Below are 9,856 nucleotides of genomic sequence, written 5' to 3'. Positions count from 1 at the left end.
AAATAAATTCCATTTCATAGAATAAATTTAGCTTTTATATACAATTATTCCTAGTAGATCCAAATCTTTAGCGAAACCTAACGATCAATTGCTATAATTTGATTGCAATTAGTTAATAGGTAAGCATTTCTGTCTCGTGAGAGAATAAATTGTCCTCTAAAAAGGAGATAAGGTAAGGAAATTACTAATTTTTGATTAAATCTAAAAAATAAAAGTAAAAAGTAAATAAAAAATACAATTTTCGAATGATAATAATTGCACATGATGGTTTCGTACAATAATGAAAAAAGTTAGGTGGGTATATGTGTGTGTTTGAATTAAATAACTCTTTTTCACCAAACTGAACTTTTGTGCGAATATTTTAAAAGCCGATGTCGAATCGCTCTAGGCCATTTAATTTCAAATGGTTGAGGTAACTCTGTGTTCGCTCGACCGTTGTACCTTGCAAACTCGAAACGCACTAATAACGTTAACAGGAGCAAAAAGTCCCGCGACAGCGAGGCGTTTTGTTCGCAAACGTTAAAAACAAAAGGTCAAATCCTCCTACGTTGTTGGTGAATACGTACGTAAGTAGGGGAGGATACAAGATAAGTAGTCCGTTATAAAAATGACGGACGGTGCATGCAATGTGTATATGCACTGTTAGAATTTACAGTGTCGGGTACATTAAGATTAAGAATGAAAAGACATCGCCCGAAAATCAATTGTAGCATTATTTACGGATGGTTTTCGTGTAAACGTTCAATCGTTGAACTTTTTATAATTCTGGATACATTTAAATATTGCCCATATTTTGCAATTAAGATAATCGATTAGAATACAGCCAATTTTAGATTAATTGACGAAATTCCTACTATTAATAATACTGTTTGATTAAATAAACATATGTACATTCTTATAAAAATATATTGGTCATTTTATTAATTTTTATATAAATTATTATTCCTTTTATCATGCAAAAATATTTTTTATAACAGTAAATAGATATTATCGGGATAAGACAATTAATGTAATAAATTATCGGACTGCAGGTGAAAACACATAACTACTTTCTTTTTACATCTCATGTTATTAACTCTCATTACTCTGTATTATTAATTTGATGATCAGGTATGAGTAATTTCTCTCTTTCGCAATATGTCATTCTCTCATAGTTATAGTAATAGTCATTATAAATAATATTTACACGACTAAACGATCAATATTACATCGTGTTCTATTTGCTTCTGCGCACTCGCTTCCATCCTGCAGTATTATACGTGAAGTCATGTTAACGTTAATTGATGGCTGTGTTATGATTAAGTTTAATAAGTATTTATTTGATTGACGTTATTGTTATTCGCATCAATCTTTTATTCAAAGACTCACAGTTAATTAGACTGATGTCTCTATATTTGTTTATCAGGAATGAAATTACATGCGAAAAGCGCACTAAGATTTCACTAATATGTGTAAGAAAAGAAACAAAAGAAATTGTATAAAATAAAATTCAACGGAAGAGGATCAAATCTCAGCAAAAACAAGGCGTTTGTCGAGCAAATTCAGGACGTAGTTGCCTCTCGTTGAACGAAACAAGTGTATCGTCGAGATGTCATCTCAACGATGTATATACATTTCAGTTTACTTTCACCACCGCGACGGTAACTTTTGGGCAGCGACGATAGCGATCGTCACGGCATCGCTGGAAATGCAATTCGAACACTTGCTACGGACACTCTAATCCACTCCGTGCCGCGGGAGAAAATAAAAGCGGACAAAGAGGATAAAGGGCACGAAGCTGCACAGTGCGTGGCACTGTGTGAACGTGTACGTGTAGACGAGTCGACGACAGGCGTGCGTGTGCGTGCACGACGACGACCCGCCACGAAGCTCTATATCCGGTCTAGCTTCCGCTTCTCTGTGTCGGCCCCTGACATTATCGTCCCTCAGATCTTTCCCGAGTCCGCCCTAATCCGATTCACGGACACGTGGCAGGATGAAGGAGGCGAGCACGAATCTCATCCGTGTCGGAGCCGCGACTCGAAAGTGAGACTAACGCTAAGTCTAAAAAAAAACAAAAAAAAAACGAATGGGTGCAATTTTACATACATATAACATATCAAACGTCCGACTTCTGACAAACCGGAAGTTTCATGTATTCCGTCATCGGGATACATCACTCGTCGACGAGTCCTCCTCGAGGACGTTGATGGCCGGCAGAGGACGATCAATTCTTAAAACAAATGGCCCGATCGTCCCAGTTCGCGTCCCGCGATCGTATGAAAAAATGAGATACTCGCACCTCACGGCTCGTCTTCTGAAATATTCATTTCTTCCGGTTACTCGGAGGGCCGCCGCCTGGCATCTCCACGCGGCTCACGTATCGTGTTTCCGTGCATGAGAAATACGCGTGCCCAGTGGTCGAAATGACCCGCCAGGGGCCGAAACGTATTCATGTCGCGGGCAATAATTGTCGTCTGCAAAGATTTCCTGCGATTAATCGGCAGCGCACGTCACATCGGTTATAAAAAAAAAAATCGTCACTGTTAGAAGAAATGTGATAGAAGAGAAGCAACGTAAGAAAAGCTTTCATCTTACCGTGCATTTTATTTTTCGTTGGAAATCTCTATTCCCATTCGATACGATTTATGATCAGAAACAAGAAAGTCCCATCAGTTTTCGACATGTCGAAATTTCTCTGACTTTTTAGCTCCGCTCTTTAAAGGAAATTTTTGCACTTTATAGAGGAAATATAGAGCGACGTCGTTTCCAGACTTTGGATATTTCAAATGGGTTACGAGCTTGTGATGGACGTAAAAATGGTCAGACGTGTTTTCCAACGTCTTCGGCGACTCGAAGTTAGATGTCCGTTTTAACGTTGAGCACCCGAGAGCAAAATATCAGATATAAACGAGAACACCGCGCGATAACGGTGGACGACCACGTGGGAGATAGAGAGAGAGAGAGAGAGAAAGAAAACAAAAAAGTGAAAGAGACGAACAAACGACAGATAGATATCAAAGAAGCGACTCGTGGAGACGACGCTTGCAGACACGAAGTGCCCAACTCTCGTGCTCGTTTTCCTTTCCAGAAAATAAGAGGAGAGAATTGAGGAAGCGAGAGAAATAGTGATATTCTGGATCCCGGAAATGTACCGTCAAGGTACGTACATATACACGCTCGTACACGGCACACGGAAACGCACGCTGTACACCACAAAGGGTGGAACAGGGAAAAAGCGTGGTGGTGAGAAGCACAAAGAGTAGAAAGTGGAGAAGGAGACGTTGCATCCTCTGTCCTGGGTACCGCTTATTAATATACCTTTCGAGCCACGTGAATTGTGGCTGGTATCTTTGCAATTGCAGCATCGTGATCCTGCAGGATCTCGTGAATTGTCATTCTTACCGTGAAGTATGATACGGCAGTTGTGGGACGGCGGTTATGCGACGTTATAATAACGGCGGGTAAATGGGATTTTAAATTAGACGCTCGCATTCGTCCCCTCCGCATTGCTTCGTAGTAAATATTCTGATTGTCTAATTAATTTCTGTTCACATAATCAAGAGCAAGATTAGATTTCAAATGCAGAGATTTCAAAAATATTCGTTGCCCATGCAAATTATAAAAAAAAAGCATTTTTCAGTATGACCAAAAAATATTTTTAAAATACTTATCTACGTCTACACTCCTAATATTATTAAGATTCGTAGATTTTTTATCAAAATGTTGCACAAGATCTTTTAAAAAATGCATTTGCATTATCAGAAAAGTTTGTTTTTCTTTCTTTTATATGCACTGGAAACAATCTGGATAGAAATATAATAGAATATCAAATTAATATTAAAGCATAATACTAAATTGAAAAAAGCGGCGAATAATTATGAGCTGAAATCAGCGATCTCTTTATAATTTGTTACTATACTGCAGTTAATTATTAAAAGCTGGTATATAACATACACAATATGATAAAATTAATTAAAAATTTAATTAAAAGTGACGAGAGAGAAATGTTACGTCATCGTAAAAAGTATAATTTATATATTAGTTCGCATGACTGAATAAAAATGAAATTTACAATATGTATCTATTTGTTATCTATTTTCATTAGATGAAGAGACCCATATTCGAAGCCAATATTAAAACACTGTCATGTAGTACGCTAGACAATCAAATAATCACAAAATCACTAGTTGTTCAAAATGACAAGTTGTTACCTTTTTAAAAATTTTCGAAATGTATAGATACAATTTACATACAATTCATTTAAAATTCAAATGTGCCTTTCAAACAATTTGACTGTAAAACACTCGCTGAATGTTGATTGTGGCATTGACGTAATTGTAAGATGCACTATTGCAGGACAGCGGTTTTGAACAACCGTAAGCCGATTCTTCTCCAACAAAATGATTACCCTTAACGGGGACGAAAATTCTTCGGCGAGAGAGGGTGTGAGATCGGCGCGGCTCGGGCACACGCGAACGAACGCAAGCCCGAGGGTTGGCTCCGGCGGCGCGGCGCGGCGCGGCGCGGCGTGGAGCGGCGCGACGCGTCGCGTCACGACGCTCGGCGCCACGGCCTCCCTCAGTCAGCCCTGCGCCGTACGGGCGACGACCACGAGGGAAGAGGAAGCGCCGCCGCTTCTCGCCGTCGCGCGAGCCGACGCGACGCGACGACGAGCGCCCGTCCGTCCGTCGAGAGCTTTAGTCCGCGTCCGCACGTCGACTGAAACACGCGACCCACGTCCACCCATGGTGTAGTTGTGCGCGGCTTCCCTCCTTCCTCTCCTGTCACTCAAGCTCGTCCTGAAGGAACGGCCAATTCTACTGGATCGGCTAACAGAGTCTGTACGTCCCCCTCCCTCTCTCTCTTTCTCTGTCTCTTTCCCTTGGTCTCTCGCGCCGGTTATCTGACGGTTCCTCTCGTTTCTACTCCTTCGACAGATGCTTCCTTTCTAAAGTACATGGAGGAGAGGATGTTTCGGGCGCGTGGAAGGAAAATTAAGACCGCCGGAAATTCGGAATGTAATATCCGGCGGACCTAGTTACACGTACGGTGTGTGCGCGCCAGTCGGCTTTTCTGCCATCCAAGTTGGAGCAGCCTTGATATAAGCCGGAGTTACGGAGGACACTCGCGAGATTTGAGATCGGAGGATCCACTCAACGAAGGTACGTTCCCGAGGAACTCTGACTAATCTTAATTGATGCAACATTAATAATTTTGAATATTCTAGGATTAAGTTTCTCACGTCTTCAACTTATCACTTTCCTTTACTTATTAGACTTAAGCTCATTATCTTTGTAATGAGATCACTGAGCAAACCAGTCATTTATAAACAAACGTTTTACGCAAGGTGACAAAGAGGTGACAAAGGTGACAAAGAGGAAGGAAGGAACTTCAGCCATATCATTGCTTAAGACTACAGAAAATTTAAATGTGCCTCCAATGTCACATAAATATACCGAAAAGTTACCGCCATCGCGATAAAAAATTATACGAAGTCTCACATTGCGAGAAAAGTCTCTTATTATAAGAATAAAAGAAAACCTTATGAATGAATCATACTACCAATTTAAAAATTTTAAATTTAATAAGGAAAGAGTCTCTCTCGCGTTGTCGTAAGGGCCGCAACAAGTTTAAATTCACCACAGCGTCGCGTTGAAGAGATATCGCGGAAGTTATCTGCCCGACAATGGTTACAAGAATATTCTTTCCCACTCTCTCCTTCCGCGCGCCCCCTCTCTCTCTCTCTCTCTTCTCGCTACTCCCACGCACTCATCCCGTAGACGATTCCCCCTGTACGTTGGAGGGTGAATTCTCCATCCAGCCGTGCGACGCGTCGCGACGCGACGCGAGGCAACGCGGAGAGCCTCGCCTCGAACTTTTCCGTAATGAGATTTCCCGGGGAACGAAGAGGGATTACGGCGCGGAGAGACTTTTTGCTCGTGTCGCCCGCGCGTGCATCGCCGCGGTCCCATACATCAAACTGTCAGCCGGGGATGTTGCAGGTGCATATGATACGTTCGGCTCCGTTAAGCACCTTTATTACTCGCCGCGAGGTCGCCGCGCGGAAATGCGTATCGACGAGTGAAATTTTTCCGTAAACTTCCCGACAGGCGCGTTCGGCGAAATTAATCAACGTTGATCCGCTGGCCTTCAATTAACGCGAACCGATGACAACGTCATTGATGGAGTAACTGCGCCAAGAAATCAGCACCTTTGATCTTCGCCGTGTTAACGAAGCCGACATTACTGCATTGGGATTGAGCGATTTCTCAAAAAAAAAGAGAGAGAAACAAAATCTTGATCTCGGGAAGTACTTGTTTCCATTTTCTCCAGTTCTCTCTTCGCTTCTTCCCTATTCGGAGAAAGACTTAACCCGTTGAGAGTCTCAAAGCGCACGTGCTCGCTCCTAGTTCGTCGCTTGGACGCACATGTGCGCGATCGTCCCTCGTGAGTTTACACACTAACCTCCGTAACGTCAGGCCTCCGCCGACCGTTTATTTGCCGCGATAATTATCGCGGGAGTTTTATCAGGTCCGGAAACGAGCTCGCACGCACGTGACTGCACTCGCGACGGCACAGCTTGTTACAAAACTACTACTGCTCGTCGAACTTATAGAGGGGGACGCGCGGCCCGGTGCGTCCGAGGCAACGCCGAGATTTAACGAGCGCACTTTCTATATACCGTATAAACGTGCCCGGAAAAAGCATTGCTTGTAACAACGGAGCGTCACACTTGCGAAATATTCTACGAACGAACTACTTTTCCGCGAAAATTCATACGGCGCGCGCGAACGTCATAACTTGCCCCGTCTTTTTTTTTCGCGCGCTTTTATTTCTCGCGCGACCGAGTGTCACCGCCACTATAATTCCGGAATTAAGTATAGAGAACCTAGAATTTGCCCTCGTTAGCTGCAATTTATTCAGCTGGCCAGCGATTAAACGTCACGATACTTTGTGACTTTCAATGTTTGCGTCCGTACGATTTCGATATTTCTATCATCGCATTTTTCTTTCCTCAAAAAATTGTGACTTCGAATTAAATAACTCCACTCCATCGTATCATTTTAGTTTCAGTGAAAACACTTTCAAGGAAACATTTTTTAATAATATTTTCTCCATACGTTTTGTCTTCTGTTGATTCTAAGTTGTATTTCGTCTACAACTCATTAAAAATCGCATTGTTATTTCGAACGTTTCTGCATGTATTTTGATTACTTAACTCCGTCACCGAAAGAACTGTGTCCGTAAGTAATTGCCTCTCAGAACGTTCGTTACTCGATAATGATGAATCCTACGAACTTTTTTTACGAGAATCTCATCAATGATCGGTTTCTACGATGCGTCGCCGATACTGAAGGGGTTAATTTGCGTTTTTACGGATTTTACGTTCCTTCAATGTCGCCTCTCGCGCGCAAGTTCCGCGATTTAATTAAACTCTCTCTCCGACCTGCCGTTGAAAAATCGATGCGCTGTCGCCGTTGATTTTACTAGCGGTTCCGCGAGACTCCGAACGAAGCAATTCCGGCGAGACCGGTCGAGTCGATTTAGCTCGTTCGTGCAGAAATCCGCGCCCGAACTAGTCAGCCGGTCCCCCCGAAAAGTTGCGGATCGCAGGGAAAATTCACAGTGACGGCAACGACAGCGACAAGGAATTGCTCTGAACTTATTCAATCGAAACTAGTTCATGGCAGAACAGAGTGCTTCGTCTGCGGCGGCGATCGATATTAACTCCTTAAACACTCAAATAAATATGAAAGTAGATCTCCGAAAGAGAAAAAAAATTGCAGAGAGAATGCATAGGGTTTACATATCTGTAAAGAATAGTCATTGAAAGAAAGACACTTGGAAAACGCTAAAAGAGAATTAATTAAATTAAACGTTTGGCGCACAATAAATATTGCTTCGCTTAAATTCGGTTTTCTTCTTCGCTCGACAGCCATAGTAACAATTAATTCTCCGTGGCTATTATTATCTTGCAGTTAGAAATATGTAACTGTCATAAAGGTACATTAACGTCTCAAAATAATCTATCATTCACGTCCCGCTGTATGATCCGCCGCATTTCGCATAGCGCGTTATGTCAGAATAACGAGAACTCGGGATTACACTATGCTTTAGCGAGTAATCTATGACCACTCGGCCAAGAACGAAACGAGAGCAGGCTGAACTCCCGAGGGATAGCTCTAAGCCGGGAATGTCACGGTGAAAAATTGTTACATCAACGGACGAATGGGCCCGGAGAGAGAAAAAGAAAGAATGAGAGAAGGAAGCGGGGGAGGGAGGGAAACGCGAAGTCAAAAGTTGCAAAGAAACGAACTCGTATACACGTCCGTCGAATTTCATTCTTCATGAACCCGCGTTTCTCGCTGAATTTTATGAGAGCTCCCTCTCGCGAAAGCGCATGTATGTATTGCGCGTTTTCACAATATAAACGTTTGTTTAATAAATTTATTTATTAAACCTTATGATCCGCAGATTTCCATAAATAAAGAAGCTCGCTTCCGCTTCATCTACTGGGAGCCGTAAAATGTTTATCACCTGGAATTTCCCACGCCTCAACCGATACTGGTTAACGATTCAATGCTCTCTCTCTCTCTTTTTCTCTCTCTTCTCTGGTGGATTTGAAAAATTCACCAATCCTTTGTTCGTCCCGCTGATACTAGGTAGTAACGAGGCTATCGATCCGCAGGGTTTATAGGGGCTGTTTCTAATTTTGCAATTATTTTTTGTGTCAGATATACAATAGACGTAGGAGGATGAAACACAGGGCGAACAAAATTAATTGTAATTAATGCTAATTGGTTTCGACGTAACCGGAAAATTTTCACTTCCCACGTTTTAAGCGCATTCGTTCCGGCTCATCCCGCACGTTTGACCGATTACACCTCTTTACGACGCGTACCGGGTGAGCTGAAAGTCACTGCGGAAGGCAGATCTCGGGCTACTCGCCGCGGCCTGCGCTTTATTAAACGGGGCTCGAGTCGACGTCATCTGGCACAACCGTAAAGCAAACTTATCGCGCGTCCTCTCGACACCTCGGCGACCCGTATTGCGAGAGAGGTCGGACAGAAATTAGACTCGAAATTCGTGGAAACCGCGGAAGCGCTCAGGCGAGTCCGTGCGTTCGGCTTTGTCTTGGAAAACGCGAAAGGGGCGTCTTCACACCTTCGCCGGAAATACATATAAATCGTGGCTCAATTAATCTTCCGCACTCTAATGCCTCTGCAGAATGACTCGAAGCTATCTCGCTGTATTTTTCTTCGCTAGACTCCTTCGCCGAGTACATCTTTCCCTAATGAAATTATTTTTCTGTAGCTCTTTCATCCTTCTCCTTAAATCCTAAGGCACTCTTATATATATATATATATATATATATATATATTCCAAGCTTAAATACAAGCTCCACATCTATTTATCTCTTTCTCTACGCAATATTAAATATAATATTTAAAAAATAATATACACATTTTTGCCGAGAAAGATTCCGCTAAAATGGCAAAAAGGCAAATTCTTTGATGGAACTACTGTGGATCTTTTGTCGAAGGAAATGAAAGGTGAAAATTCTTCTCGCTATTTTCTGTAAGTCGAATGATGTTTGCACAGTATGCGACGCGTTTATTACCCAAGAGTAGGGGAGACACGGCGCAAATTTTCCATTCTTAAATTAGGTCGCGCATTCTGTGACTAACGCACGGCCGACGACGGCGACGACGACGTTTCTCATGAATTGCAAATTCTTGTGTTGTTTTTCTCATCTTTACGGATTCACCATCCCCTCTCTTATCCTCGGCGTTCCACCGCCCACCCTTAGTCGGTTTGCGTTGCGTTCGTTTTGTTTTGCCGAAAATAAAACGTCTCCACTAACAATTTCTCG

General features: G+C 42.5%; 1 protein-coding gene across 1 annotated transcript in view; it reads left to right on the top strand.

The window, feature by feature from the left end:
- Positions 1-4,544: 4,544 nt before the first annotated feature.
- Positions 4,545-9,856, top strand: part of LOC105835689 — a 39,335-nt gene continuing 34,023 nt past the window's right edge. The window contains exon 1 of the mRNA XM_036286932.1: positions 4,545-5,144. The gene's annotated coding sequence lies outside the window, so the exon portion shown is untranslated. The remainder of the gene's footprint in view (positions 5,145-9,856) is intronic.

This window comes from Monomorium pharaonis, chromosome 5, assembly GCF_013373865.1.
Source record: "Monomorium pharaonis isolate MP-MQ-018 chromosome 5, ASM1337386v2, whole genome shotgun sequence".
Classification (NCBI taxonomy): domain Eukaryota; kingdom Metazoa; phylum Arthropoda; class Insecta; order Hymenoptera; family Formicidae; genus Monomorium; species Monomorium pharaonis.
The sequence above is the reverse complement of the archived record's forward strand: the minus strand, read 5'-3'. Positions and strand labels throughout refer to the sequence as shown.